We start from the raw sequence: 26,590 nt of genomic DNA, 5'->3' as shown, positions 1-26,590 counted from the left end.
ATTTATTACTTTCTTTCTCTTGCTACATTTGAGTTTTATTTGTTCTCCCTTTACTAGTTTCTTGAGGGTGGAAGCTTAGAACACTGTTTTGAGAACATTTTTATTTTCTCAATATAAGTATGTAATGCTATGAATTTCTCTGTGAGCATTGCTTTTCACTGTATTCACAAATTTTGACATGGTTCATTTTCATTCCACTTAAGTTCCATTTGGACTTAATTTTTAATTCATATGTTATTTTTTTTTTTGGTTTTATTATGGTCTAAGAATTCTTGACAAAATATGTGTTCTAATACTTTGGGGTGAAGTGTTTAACAAATTTTAAATTAGGTCAAATTGAGTGGCAATTTGGGTCATATATTCAATATCCTTACTATTTTTCTGCCTACTTTTTCTATCAATTACTGCAAAGGAGTGTTGAAGTCTGCATTTATGATTGTGGATTTCTCCATTTCTTCTTTTAGTCTATGTATTTTGATACTCAATTATTAAGTGCATGTGCATTTAGAATTTTTGTCTTAGAAAAATAGCCCTTTTATAATTAAATGATGTTTCTTTTTATTCTTATTTGTTTTTGGAAACTTACTTTTCTGATACTAATTGTCAGGCCTCTGAGCCCAAACTAAGCCGTCGCATCCCCTGTGACCTGCACGTATATGCCCAGATGGCCTGAAGTAACTGAAGAATCACAAAAGAAGTGAAAATGGCCTCTTCCTGCCTTAGGTGATGACATTCCACCACAACAGAAGTGAAAATGGGCGGTCCTTGCCTTAAATGTTGACATTACCTTTCCTTTTCCTGGCTCATCCTGGCTCAAAAAAGCTGTGAAATTCCTTTTCCTGGCTCATCGTGGCTCAAAAAAGCTCCCCCACTGAGCACCTTGTGACCCCCCACTCCTGCCCACCAGAGAACAACCCCCCTTTGACTGTAATATTCCTTTACCTACCCCAATCTTATAAAACGGCCCCAACCCTATATCTCCCTTCTCTGACTCTCTCTTCGGACTCAGCCTGCCTGCACCCAGGTGATTAAAAAGCTTTATTGCTCACACAAAGCCTGTTTGGTGGTCTCTTCACACGGACACCAGTGAAACTAATATTGCTGCTTTCGCTTTATTTATTTTGGTTATTGTTTTAATAATATTTTACAGCTGTTTATCTTTAGCTTGCCTGTGTCCTTGTGTTTAAAGTGAGATTTTGTAGGGATAACATATTGGATCTCGATTTGTAATGCAATTTTACAATCTCTGTCTTATCAGTAATTTTTATGCCATTCATACTTAGAGTGCTTATTAATTCATTGAATTAAAATCTACCATTGTCTCCTTCTATTTTTCTACCTATTATTTATTCTTCATCCTCTGTTTTCCTGTCTTTCATGGCTAATTGAGGAAATTTTTAGGATTTTAAAAATCTACTTTATTGGTTTATTAAGTCTATCTTTTAAAATATTTATAGTGATTGCTAAAATGTTTAAATTATGCCTCCTTAATAAATGTTTAAATTATGCCTCCAAATAATACCATGCTGCTTCATGAATAGTAGAGCAACATAACAGTGCATTCCCAAATCTATTCATCTTTTGCATTACTGTGTCATGTACTATATATTGCTAATATTTTTCTCTTAGTTTATCTTTAAAAAAAATTCTTCATATAGATCCAAGTTACAGTGTTATATTCCTTTTGCCTGAAGAATTTCTAAAATTTCTTGCAGGTTTAAACATTTATTGTTAGTCTTCTGACAAGAAATTCTCCCAGGTTTAATTTGTCCAGGAAAAGTATTAATTTTTATTCTTTGAAAAATATTTTTGCTTTTATAGAATGATAGGTTGGCAGTTAGGTTTTCAAATGTTTTAATACTTTAAAAATGATATTTTATTTTTACAGCTGGCGTGATTTCTGAAGAGAAATTCTTTTATAATTGTCATCTATATTCTTCTGTTAGAACTTTTTCCCTTTTTCTGCTTTCATATATTTTGGTGGTGGTGTTTGGTTTGTCATTTTTATTTTATCCTGCTTGGTGTCCTCTGAGATTCTTAGAACATTGTTTTTGCATTTGTTTTTAATTTTGAAAAATTCTTAGCTATCATTTCTTTAGATATTTCTTCCTCCTCCTTCTAGCTTCTCCTTCACGGATTCTATCACATATTTGTTACTGTTTAACAATGGCCTAGAAAATTGTGGTTGTGTTTTTCTTTTGATAACTTTTTTATACTTTTGAAGTTTGACTTTCAATAATTTCTATAAACCTATCTTCAAATTCACATATTTATTTCCTTTCTACATCAAGTCTACTGATGAGTACAACTAAGGCATTTTTCCTGTTATTTCCCCCTAGTTGATTCTTTCTGTTTCCTCTTTTTTTTCTAGAATTCCACCTAATTTTTAATGTTGTCCATCTTCCCATTAGAACCTTTAACTTAATAATCACGATTATTTTGATCCCATTTCACATAGTTCAACATCTTTGTCATATCTGCATCTGTTTCTTTGTCATATCTGCATCTGTTTCTGATTCTTGCTCTATACTTCAGGAGAGTCTGCCTTTTGCAGTTAGTTGTTTGATTTACTGCTTGTAAGCCTGGACATGGGCAGGGTAAAAAGGAGACAGTTATGTGATGCCCCGATTATGCTTCGAACATAGGAAGGCACCATTTCTCAGGATATTAGGGGTATAGTTTTGTCAGTACTCCTGCCCCTGCCCTAACTATAGTTCTTTGACCAACATATATTTCTACCCTTTTTTTTTTGTAGTAGAGGGGATTTTTCAGTTTACTCCTCTAGCTGCAATGGGCTTTCTCCAGTATGCTAATGGCCTTCTTCTCAAAGATTCTGGCTTTTATTCTGTAAGAGAGATGGGGGGAAGAATTTCACTGGAATTTTGCCTTTCCTGCAATGGCAGTTCTTTTTCTTTGTGATTTTTGCATCCCAAGGAAAATTATCTCAAGACTCTCCCAAGATTGTCACTGAGTACCCAGTGAGCTTTACTGAACAAAAGGTAACAACAGTACATAGGCTCCCCCTATATTTTTGGACCCCAGCAGTTTCACTCCCTTTCCACCAATTCAACAGTCTCCCAAACTCAAATGTTCTAAACCGTGTCCTGCTGCCTTTATTTTTCTAGTTAAAACAGTGCTCCTGTCTGCCCACTGATCTCCCTGGTAGCTGTTAGTGTCTACTTAGCTTTGGCGCCAGTTGTTGTCTAGTGACCTTGTCACTAACGCGTGTTGGAAAAAAAGTCACGGAGTTGTTATTTGTCCAAATTTTGCTTTCATTGTAATTTTGAAAACAGTGTAATTTGTATTTCTATAATTTCCTGAGTGGATTCCAGAAGCATAAAGTATTATTTTAACATGCCAAATTTGTCATCTTTTGTTCACAGCATTTATGTGTAGTAATGTCAGGATATGGAATAATATGGATCTGTCAAAATTGTGGAATAATACTGGAGCTTTCAAAATAGTGATTTGGACGAAAGAACAAAGACCAAATATACATTTTTTCTGCTTCCAAGGGATCCAAACTTATGCTTTATATATGACCTGCTTTCAGTTCAGAAAGATTTGTGTCTTAAGATAGAAATCATAAACTGAGGATGTCTGTCTGTTTGCTTGTTGCCCCTGGAGGCTCTAGCAATTTTCACCTGTGGTTCACAAAGAAGACAAAAAACAAACCAAAAACCACGTGTTTTGTTGTTTTCTTTGCAATGACTACACTTTTTATAGATATCTGTATTAAAAAACCAACCAACAATACAACAAATAAACCTCTCTTTTGTAACTCTCTAGTTAAGTTTTTAAGAAGTCCCTGCCCTGCTGATTCATTTTCAATGATTATATTCTCCATTCAAATTAATTTGGAATTGGCATTCCATAGATGATCCCAAATGGGCAATTTTTCTTTTTTCCCATGGGAACAGATGTTCTGATATACGTAAAAGAATAATCCAAAAAATTAAAATCCTGGCCAGATTGTGTCATGATATCTGAGGAAAGATAAGATTTACACACACATGCGTGCACACACACACACACACACACACACAAATTGTCAGTTGCCATTCTCACAAACACAATATTTGGTAAAACTTAAAAATCTTATTAGCAAGATGAAACAAAGCAAGATAAAACAAACAACCAAAAAACACATTTGGATTTGCTTATAGACTTAAGACCAAACTTGCACCAAGACTTTGCTAGATAAAATACAGGACAACCAGTTAAATTTGAATTTCAGATAAACAACAATTGATTTTTTTATTTACATAAGTATGTTCCAAAGATTATATGGGACATATCACAGTAATATATGTCTATTTATAGATTTTAAATTATATACCTATAATTTAAGGATGAAATAATACTTTGAATATTCTTGTACAAAATTTATAGTTATTTATCTGAAATTTCAACTTAATGAGGTAACCTATATATTTCTTAAATATAGAAACCTTAATTTAAAAAATAACTGAAAGTCTTGTATCAAATTACCTCAATGAAATGTTAAACCCCCAAAATGTATCAGCAACGTTTCTGAAGTTTTGAGAAGACACAGCCTAGAAGTAATAGATTAAATATTACCCCAGAGTATTTAACAAAATAAGTTTTATACTCTAGTAAAGACTCTCTCACATCATAAAAAAACAAAAATTCTCTCCGAGCAGAAGTATATTTTTGTGAATATAACTTCTACATTAATTACCAGGTTTTGACTTAGGTAATTGGTAATACATAGCAATAGACTATCCTTTTCACAGTAAAAATAGACTACAAAGTACCGAGACATAGATAAGTTATTTGCATTTTAGTTTTTATTTTAATAAAGAATGTTAACCTAGCAGGAATATGGAGTACAACCTCAAATTTAAATATAAATAACAATAAACAAGTGAGTTTTGCAAATAAAGAATTTCCACTCCCTTATATACACACAAACACAAAGCTAGAAGTATTATAAATTTTTGTAAGAACTGTCTGTTTGGAAAGCTGAACTCCAAATTATGTATACATTGATTCATATATAATACAGAGTTTAAAATGTGATAAATTTGAAGATGTTAATTGAATGTTGTTTGATTTGTAGCCAAAAATAATGACACTACATTTCTGTATATAAAAGAAAAATACACATGAATTAAATTATGTTCAAAAAATGTTTTTCTAATAGATTTTAAGTTAAATTTTAAAAATAACATTTGATTTGACAGAAAGAAGCTACAGGTCAAAGAAATAATAAGAGATTTAGGCCTGAGTCTAGGTTCTTAGAAAAACAAAGTGGCAGCTCTCTGATTCTGAAATAATGAGGGGTTGAGTTTAGAACCTCTGTCCCCATTAATAAAAACAAGTTCTTAACCACTTTTTTCCTAAACATTAATTCTAATTTGGAGTTATCTTCTTTTGAGTGCAGGTGGGAAACAGAGTCTCACTGTTGCCCAGGCTGGACTGCAGTGTCATGATATCAGCTCACTGCTACCTCTGCCTAGCAGGTTCAAGTAAAACTCCTGCCTCAGCCTCCTGAGTAGCTGGGATTACAGGCGTGCACCATCATACCCAGCTAATTTTTGTATTTTTAGTTGAGTTGGGGTTTCACCACGTTGGCCAGACTGGTTATGAACTCCTGGCATCAAATGATCCACCCACATCAGCCTCCCAATGTGCTGGGATTACAGGTGTGAGCCACTACGCCCGGCCTGGAGTTATCTTAATCAATGTCCTTCATATTTAAATAATGGTTTAACTAAATAATTCTATGATAATAGACATTTTATCACTTTACCTTATGCCAATATTCTGTTTGTTTTTGATCTGTAGTTATGAGTTTATTGCAAAATGTGAAATATTGAATTCCATATACAAATTTTATTTTCTTCACTAATACTAAATTTCTAAAGCTACATGTAAATGTGATGAAAAACACAGAATTGCAATTTCAATATGTTATAACTGCAAACACGGGCATCATGTGGAAAATGGTTTTACAGGGCATAATCCAAAAATCACATGACTCTACAAGAGTTTCCACCTTTTTTTTCTGGTTTGGTTTAGTATTTCTCTGTTAATATATTTCAAAATTAGTCGAACCTAATTTATGTTATGGTTGTATTTTACAACGGTTTTTATTTGCTTGAATCATTTTTAAACCCATGAATTAATAAGGTTATAGATGTCTATACTTAGTAAATGATGTCTGAGAAACTCAATTTTTACAGCAGACTTGCCCATAATTTATGTGGAAATACCAATAATAAGGATGAAAAACTGAATTTTGACCCATGAGAGAAAAAAATTAGTTCAGGCAAAATTTAAAGAGCCTTCATTAATATGCTCTTTATTAATAATATGGAATTCTAAGATACTGGATACCAGCTTGATTCCCTGCAGAAAGGTAAAGCTATAACTGGTATTAGGTCAAGAATGTTATTGAAATTAATTAGATTTGTATATTATAATCGTTGTTATAATAACGGACGGGATAATTTTTTAAACTGAAAAAGGATTGTTGTATATAATAAAGAATTTTAGCTCACAAAAGAACAATACATATTTTAAGGCTGTAATATTAAGATATGATCTGTTAGAGATAAAATTAATAAATAGCAAAAATATTTATATTACTAAAAATAATAGGAAGCAGAATATATTAATTCATTCATAAATCTCTCTCTCACACTCTTTCTCTTGCACACACATATATATGTACAAAGAAAGAGACAGAGATCTCATTGAAGATTGTTAGATGTGGGAAAATGAGAGTTATCCAAGTCTTACAGTGGACAGGTAGAGTGAACCTTCTTCTCTAACCCAGGGGCTATCTCCACTAAGAAAAAATGAGGGACTGAGAGACTCTAGTTTCTAGGATCAGAGCTGTGGAAGGTCAATGCCTCAGAAGAGAAATAACTGGAATCAAGTGAAAGTAAACCAAACTATCCACCAGACACTTATCTAGCCTCTAATATAGAATAAAATAATTTGAATAAACATCCAATGTGTTAAACACTATTTAAAAACAAGGAAGTACACAGAAAGGGATAAATTCTATTCTGTAGTTATATTTTGGTATAAATGCCTTGTTTTGAAACTAATGTTGGCATTTTAATTGAAGAAGAAATATAATTATACAGTTTGTTAGCAACCACTGCTTTCAGAATAAAAAATGGAAAGAGAAACAATTATATTATCTAACATTTAAATAGAAAAACTTATTTTGTTGATACTAAATAGAAATGATCAATATGACTTTACAAGAGTCAAAATAATAACACGTTTCCTCTAGTTTTTTTTTCCACTGAAATGTCTCAAATACTGTTATTCCACAGTATTCCCCAGAGCCTAGATGCCATTTTTTTCTCAAATATTTTACCAAGAATCTCCAGAGTTCTTCAGATAATATTTATTCTCCTTATTTCATATTTGAGGCAGAAGAACATGAAGGAGAGCTTGGTACAACCTGTTGCTCCAGAAACCAAGAAACTTTCAAAGACTATTCAAGTCATGGCAAAAGGACATAAGAAGAAATCTAAAGCAAACTTCCACTGACCAAAACTGAGATGATTTGAACATAAAATATACAGCAATGTCTATAGCTAATTAACATGTATGCAATCTGAAAATCCATGAACCCATAATTAACACATGTATTTTTAACAGGATAAATCATCCTACATAAAGTAATGAAAAATTCCATGGGGTCTTAAGGCCTTTAAGGTATATTTTTAATACTTATCAAATTTATAGTTTTTCCACATAAAAAGAAGGAAAATATTATATACCTTGAGTTCCTCAGCTGAATGAGAATTGGAGACTTCCTAATGATAAACTGAACCATCTAAGGACCAAATGTTAGCCCAGAAAAGTAAAACCAAGATCTTTGTGCTAATCGCAATTTTTAACTTTTAGAATAAATGAAAGGAAAAGTGTGTGTGTGTGTGTGTGTGTGTGTGTGTGTGTTAAGGATTGATTTTCTCATTATTTATATTCACTCTGAAGGCAAACACCACACACCCACATGCACACACACACACACGAGACACACGTATATATCTCCCACGTATTCATAACACATTATAAACATTTCTTCTCAAGGGTTTCTGTTCTTCGCTCTCAACATCATAGACCCTTGTGGAGAGTTAGAAAAGGCAAACTTTTCTACATGTAGCAAATTCCTATAAGCAAGAATAAAACTATCATGAGCTCCAAAGACACTGTTATTCTCATGTTTTTTTCAATATGGCATTTGAACTGTATCACTCACTTCCCAATGCAGTCCTATATGGTACCTCTCTGAATTGGTGGTTTACATTATCAGAGAGCACATAAATGTGACTCTGCTGGTTAAAGAAAAATAGACACCAAATATTTGGTGAGTTTAATGCAGACATTTAGGGCCACAAAAGGTCAGATAAGAAGTGTAGATCTTGGAGTTACTGGATTATGAAAAATATGTTCAAAGCAGAGTTGGAACATGAGGAAGAGCTTGATGGGTGGATAGAATTGGGCTAAGCAGAAAGGACTGGAGGGCACTTGACATTGTAGGAAGAGAGTAAATAAGGAGTCCGAGCCTGTGGTGCAAGCTTCTCAATCTGCGGCATGGTAAAGAGACCAACCTGGCCAAAAGGAAGAATATACGGTGTGAGGAAATAAAGTCCACCTAAGTGGGAACACACAGAAGCCAGTTATTCAGGCTAGTTATAACACTTGTGTTTGGCAGAATTTAAATGCTATCAAGGAAAATGGAAGTGTTATAATTTAAAAAGGGTAGGTTTCAGTTAACATCTGATGGGAGATTGTCAGCATATGGAAACTGGAGGTGGACTAGAGATAAACAGAACACCTTATGTTTATTTGGGGAGCATACTTGTTTTCTTTCTGGTTAGTCCTTAGTTGCACTGTGGGATAAAAACTGGGAAGGTGATGGTTCTTGACTGCTGCAGAGGCTATGATTTGACTTGCTGAGTTTCTTATGTGAGTCAGAGTTCTAGTGCCATGAATGGCCTGGCCAGTGTTTACATGTGTATTCAGTCTCTCTGTTGTGAATTATTGAAAAATTAGTTTGAATAGAAATAAGGTATCTTGAGAGTCAAGGGATCTAACTCTGATAAAGAAAATATGTTACATATACACCATGGAATACTATGCAGCCATAAAAAAGAATGAGATCTTATCCTCTGCAGGGACATGGATGGATCTGGAGGCCATTATCCTAAGCAAACTAATACAGGAATAAAAAACCAAATACCAAATGTTCTCACTGACAAGTAGGAGCTAAAGGATGAGAACACATGGACACACAGAGGGGAACAACACACACTGGGGCTTATTGGAGGGTGGAGGTTGGGAGGAGGGAGAGGATCAAGAAAAATAACCAGTGAGTTCTGGGCTTAATACCTGGGTCATGAAATAATCCGTACTACAAACCCTCATGATATAAGTTTCCCTATGTAATAAACCTGGACTTGTACCCCTGAACTTAAAATAAATAAATAAAATAGTTGTTTTATTTGATCCCTTAAAACAAAATGAATTGTTAACTCTCATGCTTCCCTGCTGGCCATACTGTTATTATGTAAGCAAAGGTATTTTGCTTTTTAGAACAGCAAAATAATCAGATGGTTCTTTGGATTGTGAGAACAGGGCGGGAAAAGAGTAACATAACTTCATAATAAAAATAATTCAAGCAGAATTCTCCCATAACATTTGTTTAGCCTAAAGGCATAGGGGTCTTCTATCTATTCCCCGTCATTCTAACTATACTGTCTAATATGTAGTCAACTTGAATAGTTGCTATCTGATCACAGTTTTTTACTCTTTGACCAGCAATTTTGTTGTCATTTGAACACTGTCAGATTCTCTATTTTTCCAATTCTTACTAAAGGTTTGAGTCATCACAAAGTACAGTTGATCAGTGTTACATTGGAATTTGTTTTACCTTTGGATGATTAAAAGCAGTCCTTGTTCTCCTTTTGTTTTCTCGAGAAAACAGACTTTTGAGAATTTCTACTTCTATGTCTCAAGACGTAAAAGGAAAATTAAAAGCGTTAGTGGAATGTTTCATGAGGAATGAAATTTCAACTACTGGGAGAAGCCAATGTCTAGATTCTCTGAAAATTTTATTTTTCAAAGAATAATATTTCTCACCAATACAGATAATCATTCCTTTCCTACATCAAAAAGAAACTTTTCAAAAAGGCTGATACAAGATAGGTAGTACATAATATCCATGTATGTATTTTTCCTGCCATATTAGACATGATCTTAAAATTTTTCATTATTCTAACTTGTTCCTTGAAAGAGATAATATCCTAAGAAAAATGCTTTTAAAGAACTCAGAGGATTTTTTTTTAAATTTCATTTATGTTTTTTCTTAGAGACACGGTCCTCTCTTTGTTGCCTAGGCTGGAGTACAGTGGTGTGATCACAGCTCACTATAACCCTGAACTGCTGGAATCAAGTGATCCTACTGCCTCAGCCTCCCAGAAGATGGTCAGGTGTGTGTCACCACATTTAGCTAATCTTTCTATTTTCTTCTGTAGAGACAAGCCCTCCCTATGTTGCTCAGGCTGATATCAAACTCCTGGCCTCAAGCGATCCTCCCCCAACTCAGCCTCCCAAAGTTCTAGGATTACAGTTGTGAGGCCCTGTGCTAGGTAGGCCAGGTTACAGTTTTCAAATCTAGATATGGCTGAGTTACTTTTCTTGATAGCTTTATGTATGGCATAAAGAGAATATTTATCTTATGTTTATGTCTTAATTAGAAATATCTGCATCTCATTTATTACTGAGGAGGACTAGACATGAGGTTGGCTGCAAGTAGAGTCTGGAAAACTGAAGCAACTTCAGAAAGTCAAAAACAGGAAAGAAAACCAGGATATGTAGAACTCATTTTTAAAAGTAAGGTGCATTTAGTTGTGGTTCCGTTCAACAGGAGGTAATGGTGGTGGGAGATAACATATTAATCTTTTAGACAAAACACAGCAGTTTATGACATCCTGGAATTGAACATATTCTAAATTAAACAGGACAAACATCAAGCTTCCAGATAACCTGGTCAAGTATATCAAAGCGTTAGCTCTTGTTAACGTGGATAAACGTAGAGCTCAAGAAAGAAAGGCAGATATAACCTACAGAACTTTTTGTTTTGCTTTGCTTTTAGTTTAGTTTTAGAAACAAACAAACAAAAAATGATTTAAAAAAGCTTTTGCTAAATACTAACTGGGAATCAAATTGAAACCACTCAGGACCCTTCCGCCCCTGCACAGCAAGCTAGGATTAGGGATGGATCTTCAAGCCTAGTAGTAAACTTGAGTACTAGATGGAGAATCCAAATCTAACATCCAGTTCTTCAAATGTGGTTTCCATTGTACAAATAGTACATACTGGGTTTAGAGTGTCTCCAGTGCATACCAAGAGGACGACTGGGGAGGTATCTGCTCTGGGTACAGACAACAAAAAGGTATATAATTTCATAAATTATTTTATTAAATAAAAAGAATAACAAAACTGAAATTCAATCTGATTTTATGATCACCATACATTAGCAATATCAGTTAATACTCCTCCTTGGGTGGGCTGACAGCTCCTATTGCCAACTCCCCCTACTCACCACCTTTGTACACTGCATGGTCCCTGGGTACCTAGAAGGCATACCATAGTAGACAGTAGATCCTGGACCTATAGGCAGAAACATTTAAAATCCCAAACGTTTTGGAAAATCAGGACTAAAACTCTTTATATTTTCTAATTTGTCATGCTTTGCTTCAGGTATAGGAAGAATACAGCTTTCAGTGCCTCTAGCTATAAGAAGTTAAAGACAGAATGACCATGACATTCCTTTAAAGGTTAAAGGGAAACCAGGAAAACCTAACTCCCAGTGACTTTTTTTAAGTGAGTGAGAAATAAACATTTCTTACATCAAGCCACTGAGATTTGAAAACTGTTACAGAAGCTAATAATTTCAACCTTGATCAATACATTCCTGCATGTGGTGTACGGAAGTCCCTTTGCCAAAAACAGATACTCTTTTCCTCTACCTTGTGTGTCAGTGTATGTATGTGCATGTACATGAGAATTAATGAGGTATACATAGGGAAAACGTGAGACACATTACCAAACTCTAGCAACAATAACTTAAATGTGCCCAGAAGTTCCTTCTCTCTCCATTTATTCTTTGCAGGGTACAGGGAGGGGAAGATGGACTCAGTTTCTAAGACACCACATAGCATAGCTGCTGAGAGCATGCGTTTTGAAAACAGTCTACCTATAGTTGAATCCTGGCTGAGACAGCATGCAAGCTCAGTATTGTCTAAACTCAAGACTCACCCTCTTTCTACAATGCTTCTCCTTTCATATATAAAATTCTTGTCAGTAGACTTACAGGAATACTTGAAGGTAAAGTAAATACTCATTTCTTCAGCAGAGGGACAATGTGAGAAACCAATTATAAATAGCAATGTCTCCTGAAAAAACTAGACTTTTTAATGTTGCTCAGGCTCAGTGGGTATTACAAATAAAATCAGCTGAAATATGATGCTACTTAGCTGTAGGACTGCTATAAACACTTTAGGCTTCACAATTTACTGTTAAAATTCATCACATTTTCATCTCAAAGCTGTTGCAAATGCATAGCTGAATGAATCAGTCAGTTGTTGATTCTCACTGTGGAATTCAATAGTACATTTGCAATTATATCAGTGCAAATTTTTCTGAAACATAATGTTTTTCCTTTGGAAAGTACAGACTATTTTGGTGGTTTCTAAATATTTACATGAACATGTACATCTATATATGCACTGATATGTCCACTGAAAATTTCAATCAAACTTTATGTTATATCTTTAAAAACTGTCATTTTGTATTAATGAAAATTTAGCATCTTTTTTTCCGTTCGGTTGTAAATTATCTGACAGCAAGCATCTGAAGTATGGAAAGATCAATATATTTCATATTTTTCTGGTATATTTTATATTTTTCTATGATATCCAAAGATTATCAATACCAATGAATTAATGAGGAAAGAGCTAACAGATCTTTAAGCTATATATTTTGGGCCAACAAATCTAATAATGTTAACTTCTATAATTCCTTTGTATCATAATTTCAATAACACATTGGGATTGTTCGTAGTATTATAACACCAAATCAACCAGTGGCATTTGAATGCTTGATAGGATATTTATTATAAAAAACAGATTAAAATATTTTTACTAAGACATAACTCCTTTACCCCTTCATAAAGAATGTGGCCGGGCGCAGTGGCTCACGCCTGTAATCCCAGCACTTTGGGAGGCCAAGACACGCAGATCACCTGAGGTTGGGAGTTTGAGACCAGACTGACCAACATGGCTAAACCACGTCTCTACATAAAATACAAAATTAGCCAGGCATCGTGGCACATGCCTGTAATCCCAGCTACTTGGGAGGCTGAGGCAGGAGAATCACTTGAACCTAGGAGACGGAGGTTGCAGTGAGCCGAGATTGCACCTTTGCATTCCAGCCTGGGCAACAAGAGCAAAACTCCGTCTCAAAAAAAAAAAAATAGTGTCTGTTAATTTTCAACCAAAGTGTTAATGGAGAGGCATGTTTTGCTAGACTGTTTGCCTATTACTTACTACCACAGAAGTAGTATTTATTTCTATCCACTCACTGACTTTATGACCTCAAAATCTTTAAATAGTTATTACTTAAAAGGAGTAACCAATAAACAAGGATGAATTGCTGCTTTGTGTTATTCAAAATTCAGTGCTGAACCAACTCTTCAGGCAGGTGGATGAAAAGTGGTGAAGGAAACAAAAATATTTTTTTGCAAAATAGATTTCCTTCACATAGTTTAAGATGGCTACTTAGAATAGCTTGTTATGTAAGAAGAGCTAAAAAGCCAGGGGTTTTTTTTTGGTTGGGGGGATGTTTGCATCTCTAGAGAATCTACATTGATGCAGCCAGACTTTCTCGAGGCATTTCCTTGTCCAACCTAGGAAAGATTAACTGAGAGTTTGACACCTCTTCTACTATTTCTGTTTACATGCTGTTGAGCAAGACAGACATACCCGAGACTGGGAGGAAAAAGAGGATTAGTTGGACTTATACATGGCTGTGGAGGCCTCAGAATCATGGCGGGAGGTGAAAGGCACTTCCTACATGGTGGCAGCAAGAGAAAATGGGGAAGAAGCAAAAGCAGAAACCCCTGATAAACCCATCAGATCTTGTGAGACATATTCACTATGATGAGACTAGCACAGGAAGGACCGGCCCCCATGATTCAATTACCTCCCCCTGGGTCCCTCCCACAACATCAAGGAAATCTGGGAGATATGAATCAAGTTGAGATTTGGGTGGGGACACAGCCAAACTATATAATTCTGCCTCTGGCCCCTCCAAATCTCATGTCCTCACCTTTCAAAACCAATCATGCCTTCCCAAGAATACTCCAAAGTCTTAACTCATTTCAGCATTAATCCAAAAGTCCACAGTCCAAAGTTTCATCTAAGACAAGGCAAGTCCCCTCCACCTATAAGCCTGTCAAATCAAAAGCAAGCTAGTTACTTCCTAGATACATGGAGGTACAGGTATTGGGTAAATATAGCCATTCCGAATGGAAGAGATTAGCCAAAACAAAGGGGTTGCAGGGCCCATGCAAGTCTGAAATCCAGCAGTGCAGTCACATTTTGAAGCTCCAAAATGTTGGGAGGTGAGGCAGGCAGATCTCAAGGTCAGGAGATCGAGAACATCTTGGCCAACGTGGTGAAACACAGTCTCTATTAAAAATACAAAAATTAGCCAGGCATAGTGGCATGCACCTGTATTCCCAGCTACTCTGGAGGCTGAGGCAGGAGAATCTCTTGAACCCGTGAGGCGGAGGTTGCAATGAGCCGAGATCATGCCACTGCACTCCAGCCTGGGCAACAAGAGCGAAACTCCATCTCAAAAAAAAAAGCTCCAAAATTATCTCCTTTGACTCCAAGTCTCACATGCAGGTCACACTGATGAAAGAGGTGGGTTCCCATGGTCTTGGACAGCTCTGCTCCTGTGGCTTTGCAGGGTACAGCCTCCCAACAGCTTTCATGGGCTGGTGTTGAGTGTCTGCAGCTTTTCCAGGCACAGGGTGGAAGCTGTTGGTGCATCTACCATTCTGGTGTCTGGAGGATGGCAGGCCTCTTCTCATAGCTCCACTAGGCAGTGCCCCAGTAGGGGCTCTGTGTGGGGGCTCTGACCCCACATTTCCCTTCCGCACTGCCCTAGAAGAGGTTCTCCATGAGCGCCTCCCCGCTGCCACAATCTTTTGCCTGGGCATCCAGGTATTTCCATACATCTTCTGAAATCTAGACAGAGGTTCCCAACCCTCAGTTCTTGAATTCTGTGTACCCACAGGCTCAACACCACATGGAAGCTGCCAAGGCCTGGGGCTTCCACCCTCTGAAGCCACAGCCCAAGCTCTACATTGGCCCCTTTTGGCCATGGCTGGAGTGGCTGGGACACAAGGGATGAAGTCCCTAGGCTACACACAGCACAGGCACCCTGGGCCTGGCCCACGAGACCAGTTTTTCCCCAGGGCCTCTGGACCTGCGATGGAAGGGGCTGCTGTGAATGTCTCTGACATGGCCTGGAGGCATTTTCCTCATGGTTTTGGGGATTAACATTAGGCTCCTTGCTACTTATGCAAATTTCTGCAGCTGGCATGAATTTTTCCCCAGAAATTGAGTTTTTCTTTTCTATTACATAGTCAGGCTGCAAATTTTCCAAACTTTTATGCTCTGTTTCCTTTATAAAACTGAGTGCCTTTAATGGAACCCAAGTCACCTCTTGAATGCTTTGCTGCTTAGAAATCTCTTCCTCCAGATACCCTAAATCATCGCTCTCAAGTTCAAAGTTCCACAACTCTCTAGGGCCGGGGCAAAATACCCCCAGTCTCTTTGCTAAAACATAACAAAAATCACCTTTGCTCCAGTTCGCAACAAGTTCCTCATCTCCATCTGAGACCACCTTAGCCTGGATTTTGTTGTCCATATTGCTATCAGCCTTTTGGGCAAAGCCATTAAACAAGTCTCTAGGAAGGTCCAAACTAGCCCACATTTTTCTGTCTTCTTCCGAGCCCTCCGAACTGTTCCAACCTCTGCCTGTTACCCAGTTCCAAAGATGCTTCCACATTTTCAGATATCTTTTCAGCAACACCCCACTTCTGGTACCAGTTTACTGTATTATTCTGTTTACATGCTGTTGATACACACATACCCAAGACTGAGAAAAAAAGAGGTTTAATTGGACTTACAGTTCCACATGGTTGGGGAGGCCTTAGAATCATAGCAGGAGGTGAAAGGCACTTCTCACATGGTGGTGGCAAGAGAAAATGAGGAAGGAGCAAAAGCAGAAACCCCTGATAAACCCTTCAGATCTCATGAGACTTATTCACTATCACAAGAATAGCAAGGGAAAGACTGGGCCCCATGATTCAATTACCTCCCATTATGTCCCTCCCACAACACAGGGGTATTCTGGGAGATACAATTTGAGATTTGGGTGGGGACACAGCTAAACTATATTATCTCTAAAGATCTGAAAGACACATTCACCATCTACTTTCTCTGAGGGCTGCTACCTGTGAGGTTTCATCTATGTAACAAGACCACCTTTGCTAGCCAGGCCTCCTCTACTCCCTAGCCCATAACCTGCTTTGCTACTATCATCTGTTTTGACAGGATCCAAGCCCGCATTCTCTCTGTAACCTCAAGATGATATGTAAGCTTCTGTATCTTACTGGGGTCTGGGGTAATTGCTCTGGTTTTTTGGGGTAATTGCTCTGGGTAATTACTGGTTCTGAGACAGGAATAATACAAGGAGGTCACATTAGAATAGAAAATTTCAGACAGCAGTTTTACACAACTAGCAAAAAAGAAAGTGTTGAAATAGCTGCATAAGCTAGCAGCTGTTAAGACCCAGAAAACCAGGGTTTGGGCCGAACTGGCTAAGACCCACTGGATCCAAAATAAATTTGGATTTGACTTATGTTTCCCCTAGGACATCATTATTTGCTCATTAACATGCTAAACTGCACACCCACCAGTGCCATGACACTTCTGGGAACATCCATATTTGGTGAAGAAATTAGTAGCACCACAGTTCCACAGATACCTTTTTCTAGGAATCTTCACAAATATTTTACTCTTTGGCTAAAGAAATCCACAAACCAAATACTAATGCAGGAACAGAAAACCAAATATTTACTAACATGCTACGTGGTTACATAATTTCAATAACCCCACTGTTCAAACCCCTGGAATTCTATCACAGGATACCTATCAAGTGTGACATGGTAGGCAGAAGATAGGTAGAAGCCCCCAAACCCCTTTGTGCATGACTCCTTCAATAGAGAAAGCCCGCACTTTCCATTTTTAAGTGTGTACTTTTGCTTTGCAATAAATGTCCATACTTTCAAGATATTCCCACTCATCCTTGAATTGCTTCCTGCTACAGTGTCAAGAGCCTTGACACCAGTCCGCTGTAATTGAGGTCTCATCACATTTTGGGATCTCCCTAGCCCACTGGTATCTCTCTATCATGATCCAGCCAGGAGCATTGTCACCCCCATTTTAGAACCACTGGCAGTTGGTAAGTCTCACTCCAATCTGAGTCAGAGTATTCTCACTCTCTAGAGTTACTCCTACTTTCTTCCTTGTTCCTAGAAACAAACTACAGCATGACTCCCCTCAGCCATAGCACCTCTGCTCCTTCCAGCTGGAAAACCCAGTTTACACTTACAGGCAACAAGCAAAAGTGGGAAGGTTTCTGAAATGCCAGAGTCCTCCCTGAGGGAAGGCTAATGAGGATGGTAGGGTAAAGTCCCATACCGTGCAGTGGCTAGACAGCTTTCAAGGAGCACTATCACTTTCTCCTGGGAAACGTCTTTCATTTTCCTAAGGGACCAACTCTGCCAAGACACTGATCCTGGTTGGGAACTGTTGTATCTTTCCTATCTCTCTTTAAACCCTGCTTTTGTGATTTTCTCTTCTCATGCTTCTTTCTCATATTTCACACAAAAGCTTAGTAAACTCTTTGAACCCAGCAAGATAGGCCACTTAGATATTGTCCTCTGGAATGCCAAACTTAGTCTATGGTTCTAAAGGAGTCTCTTCAAGGTCCTTGTTTATTGGCCATGCTGAATCATCTCTAATCTCAAGTTTTACTTGATGATAAACATTCAGACACATATCGGCATGCTTGCCCCTTTCAAAATAGGCTCACGATTCATCCCACTCAACCCTGAAGGCCTATTTTCAAAGCCCCAGAGGCCATGGATACCTGGGCAACACTGGGGATCCAGGAAATGCCTGGATGCCAAGGCAATCAGCCAAAGAAACAGGGACACATGTCTCTCTGGTCTGGCCATGGAGTGGGCCAATTGTAAGGGCCATGCTCATGCACCTGGACAAAAAAATGCCAGGACCAGTGCCTCCATGAGAGAAGCATCCTGTTATTTCCCCCTTATTTTTCAGGTTGACCCAAAGACAAGTCAAGGTCATGGGCAACTCTCTGGGGTTTAATGGCCAATGAACAGGGCCCTAAAATTTAATACAGTCTTACAATTAGAACTTTTTTGTATACATCAGAAAAAAATGGAGTGAAATACCATGTGTACAGGCCTTCATGGCATTTTTTCAGAATTCTGATCTTCCTGGGAATTGCTGCCTTTGTTATGCTCATACCCCTTTAGGGAAACCAAGAAACAGTTATCCTAGAGTATCCCCTCTTGGGAAATGTACCTCTCCAGAGCCTTCTCCCACCTCTTAACCCAGACTTAATTCCAGCACCCTCAGCTCCTCTCTCTTACTCACCTTCACTTCAAGTCCCCATTCTTTTGCTAGTTCCACCATCTCCAGTGCCGAGAGTCCTGCTAGTCCACTTCCGTGCCAACCTATATACCCTTGCCTACCAAGGGAACAGAGCCCTGCTGGGGTCACCTGCAGCAGCATTTTCTACCTTCCTGGTCATTTTAAGTTATGCCTATTTAGGGAGGTGGCCAGTGGGGATGCTAGGACCATTTTAGCACATATGCCTTTTTCAGAGTCTGACTCAGCACAATGTAGACAGAGGTTGGGCCAATTTTCAGATGACCCGACTAAACGGAGAAATTTCAGGCACTCTTACTCTCATTTGAGTTAACTTGGGGAGATATGCATATTATCTTGTACAAGTATTGCAACTGTGAAGCAAAGCAGGGTATTTTGGTGTAGGCACAGGCTTCTGCTGACATTTGTCAGCCGGGGACCCTGAACAATAGGCTGTGTGGGGCCACATCTGTGCCTAACAATGACCCTAATTGGAACTATCAACAGGGCCAAGCTGATCTAAGAACAAGAAATCATATGGACTCGTTTAGTGTAGGGATGAAAAAAATGCTCCACTGAGCATGTGAACTTTGATAAAATAAGGTAAATAACTCAAGGAAAGGATGAAAACCCAGCTTTATTCCATGAGTGCCTTGTGGAGGCCCTAAGAGATTATACTAATATTGACCCCGGTATTGATGTTGGCCAAATTTTACTAAGCACACACTTTATTAGCCAGTCAGTGCCTGAAAGTCAGAAGAAAATTACAGAAATTGGCTTTGTGATTCCAAACATATATTTATAAAATGCTTGATGTAGTTTTCAGAGTATTCAATAATACAGATGGGGCTGAAAAGGCTGCAAGAACCTCACATGCCAAACAGTGGGATAAACAGCCGGCCCAAATGACAACAGTCACTATAAGCAGTGGCCTGCAATCTCAGGGTCACCGAGGGGGACGTCTCACCCACAGACCAAACAGGCGTAACAGCAAACCTGCAGGTAATAATTGCTGCTTCAAATGTGGAAAGCCAGGACATTGGAGCAAGAACTCTCCCCGCCAGGGGAGCTCACCCACTCTCCTCACTGCAAGCAAGGGGACCATTAGAAAAGGTATTGCCCTCAGTCCCAAAGGGGGAAGAGGACACTGCAAGCCACAATGGCCATAACTGAGGACTGATGAAGTCTAAGGTTCCTGGTGGCTCCCACTAAAGACATAGTCATCACAACTGAGGAGCCCTGGGTGACTCCTGACGTGGCAGGTAAGAATATTAATTTCTTAAATCTATACAAGAGCTAGTTACTGTGTCCTAAAGGACACTCTGGGCCCTTATTCTCCAGAAGCTGTACTGTCATTGGTATTAATGGCACCCCAAAACCAAAAACTTCATTTTGCCTCTGTGCTGAAGGCTAGAAAACTATGTGGTAACTCATGAGCTTCTAGTTTTACTGGGTGTCCCGCTCCCTTTTACAACAGGACCTCCTAGCCACCCTTCGATATTTATCAGGCCCTGGGGAAACCTCTTTATTGGCAATCCTTGTTTTATTCTAACCCAGCCTCAGAAAAACAAGAGAGCCTCCCAAAATAAGGTGTCAAGCAGACCCACAAGTGTGGGATCAAGAAATCCCTGGCAAAGCAATACATGCTAAGCCAGTGGTCATCTCTTTAAAAGACAAAAATACTTTCCCACACAAGCATCAATATTCCCTCAAACCAGAAGCCAGGTGAGGACTCCAACCTCTAATTGAAAAGTTTTTAAAACATGGATTTCTGATTCTGTGTCAGTCTCTTGGTAATACTCCTGTCCCCCCTATCCAAAAATCAAATGGAGAATATAAACTATTAAGTTGGTACAAAAGTAATTGTAGTTTCTGCTATAAAAGTCATGGTAAAAACTGCAATTACTTTTGCACTAGCCTAATAGTTTAAGACTTATGAGCTATTAATGAGGCCGTAATGACTTTACATCCTATAGTGCCAAATCCTTATGCAATACTTAACCCAAATACGGTGAGACACCAATTGGTTTAAGGTGTTAGATGTTAATGATGCTTTTTTGTGTCCTTTTGTACCTTGACTCTTAGTATTTGTTTGCTTTTAGTGGACTAATAGTGGAACTAATATTACCCAGCAGTACACCTGGACAGTACTGACTCTGGGCTTTAGGGATAGCCCTCGATTGTACAGAAAAACATTGTCATGAGAATTAAGGGAGCTAGAGCTAGAAAGGGGAGTCATAGTCCAATACATGGATGACATCCTTCTATGCAGTTCCTCTAACGGGTACTCAGATAAGAATTCCATTCAACTCCTAAACTTTCTGAGAGAAAGAGTGTATCAAGTCTCTCCATCCAAGGACCAGATTTCTAAACCAGAAGTAAGATATCTAGGCTGGGCCTGGTGGCTCACACCTGTAATCCTAGCACTTTGGGAGGCCGAGGCAGCCAGATCATGAGATCAGGAGATAGAGGCCATCCTGGACAACATGGTGAAACCCTATCTCTACTAAAAATACAAAAATTAGCTGGGCGTGATGGCACATGCCTGTAATCCCGGCTACTCGGGAGACTGAGGCAGGAGAATCACTGCGGAGACGACAGACCAAGACTCAATCTCAAACAAAAAAAAAAAAAAAAAAAAAAAAAAAGGAGTACATGCTAAGCCCAGGAAACCAGCCTTCCTCCATTGAATGAAAGGTGGCTACCTCCACAAAGCAACTCAGAACTTTCCTGGATTTTGCAGGATTTGGGTCTCAGTATTTGGCTGAGCCATTGTATGATGCCCTAACAGAACCAGAGAATGAAATGCTTGAATGGTCAGGGAAACAACATGAGTCTTTATTGTCTAGCTGAACATGGAGGGGTTTGCACAGTAACAAACAACAGCTGTTCTTATATTAACAATTCAGGATTAGTTGAACTGGAAGTTCAAAGGATTTATCAGCAAGCTACCTGGCTACATAATTTCAATAACACCACTGTTCAAACCATCTGGGATTCTATCAAAGGATACTTCCCAGGTCATACTTAGTAGGTATCCTTTGAAAGAATCCCAGATGGTTTGATCTACCTTTCCTGGGACATTTAATGGCTACCTTATTACTCCTAATCTTTAGTCTTGGCTTGTTTAACCTCCACGTAAAGTTTTTATCTTTGAGGTTTCAATGGTTCCATGTCAAAATGATGGCAATGCAAGGATTCCAACCAATCCTTGCCTTGGGTTCAGATTCTTCCAATGACCCACCCTTTTGACCCTTAGAATAGGCAGCCAGAGATTTCTATGCTCTTGCTAGGCAGGGCCCTCACTCCTAATCAGCAGAAAATAGATACAGAAGACTGACCTCCTCCCTCATCAACCAACCCTTAAGAATAAGAAATGGAAACCTTTGTGGGGTGGTAAGGGACGAGACAGGAATACTACAGGAATAATTACCCTGTGACAGGGTGGTCACAGGAGAATAGAAAATTCAAGACAGCAAATTTTCATGACTAGCAAAAAGGAAATTATTGAAGTAGCTGCATAAGCTAGGGGCCACTAAGGTCCTGAAAACCAGGGTCTGGGCCAAGCTGGCTAAGACCAACTGGACCCAACATGATGAGAGATCCTAGATTTGATCCAGATTTCGCCTAGGACCTCATTATATGCTCCTTAAAATATTATACACCCTTCAGCACCATGACAGTTCAAGAATACCCACATTTGGTGTAAAAGCGAGACACACCACAGTTCTGAGAAATCTCCATCTTTTTCCAGGAATCTTCATGAATATGCCACCCTTTGGTTAAATAAACCCATAAAGGTAGAAGCCCCAGAGCCCTTGAGGCTCCTTCTCTTGAGTATGCCTGCTCTCCCCTTTTTTGAGTGTGTACTTTCGCTTTGGAATAAATCTCAATAGTTTCACTATTTTCCAACTCATCCTTAAATTTCTTCTTGTGACAGTGTCAACATACTGGACACTGGCTGGGGTCGAGGTCCCACTGGCATTCCGGGACCTCCCCTAGCCTACCAGTATCAGTTCTCTCCTGTGCACATTAATAAATGTACATGGCATTTCTCCTATTAATCTGCCTTTTATCAATTGTTTTTTCTGTGAACCTTTAGAAGGTAAAAGGAAAGTTTTCCCTTGGCCCCTGCAGTGGCAATAAGGAAGTTCAAAACAAAAGTTGTTAATTCTGACCTGGGCTGGTATATTATGTACTATAGGCATAGTGACTAGAGCCTACGATAATTATATGGGGCCCACAGAAATGACTTAATTTTAATTTAAGATCAGAAGGGAAAATGAATAGTACAATACTAATGAAGATATAATAATAATTAGAGCCCAGATTATTTTCATTTCTTTACCAATACAATTGCAAAATATTAGTTTATAATGTTTTAAGAAAAAGGAGACTACCTGGTTAATAGTGCCTAGGTCTCATGACAGTCACAGTGCAACACTTCTACTAGCAAAAATTAACAAATGAGACCTAATTAAGCTAAAAAGCTTCTGCACAAAGAAACCATAAAGAAATTATATTGACAACCTATAGAATGTGAGAAAGTATTTGCAAACTATGCATTTGACAAAGGTCTAATATCTAGCATCTATAAGAAACAAATTTTCAAGTAAAAACAACTTCATTAAAGATGGGAAAATTACATGAACAGACATTTTTCAAAAGAAGACATACACATAGCCAACAAGCATATGAAAAAATGCTCAACATCGCTATCATTAGAGAAATGCAAACCAAAACCACAATGAGATGCCACCTCATACCAGTCAGAATGGCCACTATTAAAAAGTCAAAAAAATTACAGATGCTGCAAGGTTGTGGAGAGAAGGAAATGCCTATGCACTGCTGGTGGAAATGTAAACTAGTTCAACCACTGTGGAAAGCAATTTGGAAATTTCTGCAAGAACTTAAAATAGAATTACCATTTGACCCAGCAATCCCATTATTGGGTATATACCCAAAGGAATATAAATTATTCTACCACTTATGGTAGAAACATGCACACATATGTTCACTGCAGCACTATTCACAATAGCAAAGACATGGAATTCACTTAAATGCACATCAATGGTAGACTGAATAAAGAAAATGAGATACATATATACCATGGAATATTATGCAGCCATAAAAAAGAATGAGACTGTGACCCTTGCAGCAATGTGGATGGAGCTGGAAACCGTGATCCTAAGCAAACTAATGCAGGAACAGAAAACCAAGTAGTGCATGTTCTCACTTACAATAGAAGCTAAACATTGAGTAAACATAGGAACACAAAAAGGGAACAACAGACACTGGGATCTACTTGAGGTTGGAGGGTGGAAGATGGTTAAGACTGGAAAAACTACCTGTTAGGTCTTATGCTTATTACCTAGGTAATGAACCCCAAACCCCTTTAACACCCAATTTACCTGTATAGGAAACCTGCATATGTACCCCTGAATCTAAAATAAAAGTTTAAAAAGTAATAAATAAAAGAATTAATCAAGTTAAATACATTTGTGCTGTCTATATAAAGAAGTAGTTGCCATTTCTGAGCTATAAAAATTTAACTATCTCCAGATCTCCTTTACACTAGTCAGCTTTATATAAATTAGTCTTCATAAGTGTACTAAAGAAAAACCAATTCACTTCAAATGGTATGAAAAAGTTCTGATCTGCACTATGTCCGTCTTGAAATACAGTTCTTAGGCAGTATATTTTGTCATCACAAAAGGCAACAGCAAATAAGCTTAAATACTGCTAAGCACAGCATTGTGTTTTTTTAAAAAATTATGCCCTCCCCCAAACTGATGTTTGTGCAAATAAATTTATTAGAACATAATGTTCAAATGTTTTAGTCTATCTCAAAAAACTTTTCAGTACAACATCAACAAATAAATTGCATGCATGGATTAACTACAATACATGGTCATACACAAAAGTGTGGTAGAAGTAGGCAAGAAATAATTCAGGGACATTTAGACAGCCATCTTAATATATATATATATATATATATTTATTTTAGTGCAGCCCACAGCAAAGCTTTAGGAGCCAAATATTCATTCAACTATCATTTATTAAATAGTATATATTGGTTAGCTACAATTCCAACTAAAGAAAGAATAAAAATAATGCTCTAGTAAGAAATGCCTTATTTCTCTTGGAAGAGGCTGTTATATATAATCAAGTCTTCACATTTTCCAGTAAACTTGGAAAAGTTATTTTCAAATTGTCAAATTTTAGTGTATCAGTTCTACAAATCCCAATATTTTAAATAAGTATTGACAATAAGAAAATTGCCAAATTAGATAACTAAAATTTCCTTTTTTTATTATAAATTATCAAATTTACCATCTAGAATATAACATTAGACCAACGTGTACAATGATTTTATTGTGTTTAATAAATGAGATGATTTAGTTTTAGCTTCTGGGAACATATGTCATTGTATTATAAGTCCATTCGAGCTCAAAAATGTAATTTTATAAGTAATGGCAATTTACTAACAATTCAATTACTTTGTATGCTTGGCTATTTTATTTCCACCAATATATTTGAAGATTTAAACATGAGGTAAGAAAAACTTAGTGCAAATAAATGCAATTCAAATAAACTACTTGAATTCTTACCACGTACTGGTGTTTCACACAGAGGCTTGACATAAGCTTAAGCTATTGTCATGTTTGTATTTCAAAAAGAGTATTGTAGAGTAATGGTGTGTGGCAAATAAAGACTGAAGTCTTGGAGAGTGTATTGGCCATAGTAATGGAGAATGAGGTAAATATGATAGAGATTTTTGAGGCTTTGTTAAAAAATTCATTGAATAAATTGACTGGATTTGGGGAGGTAGGAAAGGAGGAGTAGTCAAGGTAGACTAGTAAATTTTGGACTTGTCTAAAGTTGGTCATGCTCCTAATATAGTAATTACAGAAGTAGATACATTTTAGATGGGAGAGTAAGACATGATAAGACATTTTGAGTTCAGGGTTCATATTTTGAATGTGATATACATGCAGTTATAGTTACCTATACCAGTCTAGAACAAACTCAAAGAAAGAAATAACAGAGCAAAAAGAATACATAAATAGTTCTTACAAACAGATGTGAATAAAACTACACATATGGAGATGAAAATTAAGGGGATCATCAACATCTGGGAGAAACAGAGTAAGTGGCACCAATAAATGACATCATCAATGTGCTGCTGAGGAGCCGTGTGCAAAAAAAGGAGATTGTGATGCCTTTAGAAAATGAATTTTCTGAAGGATAAAATTGTCAGAAGTTGGAAAAATAAAAGGTACCCATAGAATTTTATAAGAAAATGAACATGGATAATATTTGCCCCAGCAGTTTTGTCAGGTGTTAGAGCACAAACCAGATTACAGAGATTGAAAATATTTATGGGGAAAGAGAAAGTAGAAACACAAATGTCAAAAAGGTCTTAACAAATCTTGTCTCCTTTAGAGCCTTTGAAATGGAAGAAAACTCACCATATGACCAAAGGCTTACGTTTGAAGAGAGGATTATGAGAGATCAAAATATGTTGAAATACTGATGGGGAAGAGCGATTGCAAAGGCAAGATTGGAAACAAAATGAAAAATCAATTAATTTACGTGAAGAGATAGAAGTGTGTCCAGAATACAAAAGAGATCATCTTAGACAAACGTTTTATTCTACATTTCCTTTTGTGAGTAGGAAAAGACAGGAAACGTGATGTTAGATGGAGACAGAGTGATAAAACGTTGAGGTGGTTTCACCTGCTGATGAGTACAATAATAAAAATATTGAATATTTA

At 37.5% G+C, this 26,590-nt stretch overlaps 1 long non-coding RNA gene across 1 annotated transcript; it reads left to right on the top strand.

The window, feature by feature from the left end:
- Nucleotides 1-955: 955 nt before the first annotated feature.
- LOC134808080 (uncharacterized) lies at nucleotides 956-26,590 on the top strand. Its single transcript, XR_010150276.1, has 3 exons — nucleotides 956-1,024; nucleotides 10,365-10,484; nucleotides 26,259-26,590. It is a non-coding gene; the product is annotated as an uncharacterized LOC134808080 (long non-coding RNA).

The sequence above is a fragment of the Pan troglodytes genome, chromosome 13 (assembly GCF_028858775.2).
Source record: "Pan troglodytes isolate AG18354 chromosome 13, NHGRI_mPanTro3-v2.0_pri, whole genome shotgun sequence".
Taxonomy (NCBI): domain Eukaryota; kingdom Metazoa; phylum Chordata; class Mammalia; order Primates; family Hominidae; genus Pan; species Pan troglodytes.
This window is presented reverse-complemented; position numbering and strand designations above follow the sequence as displayed.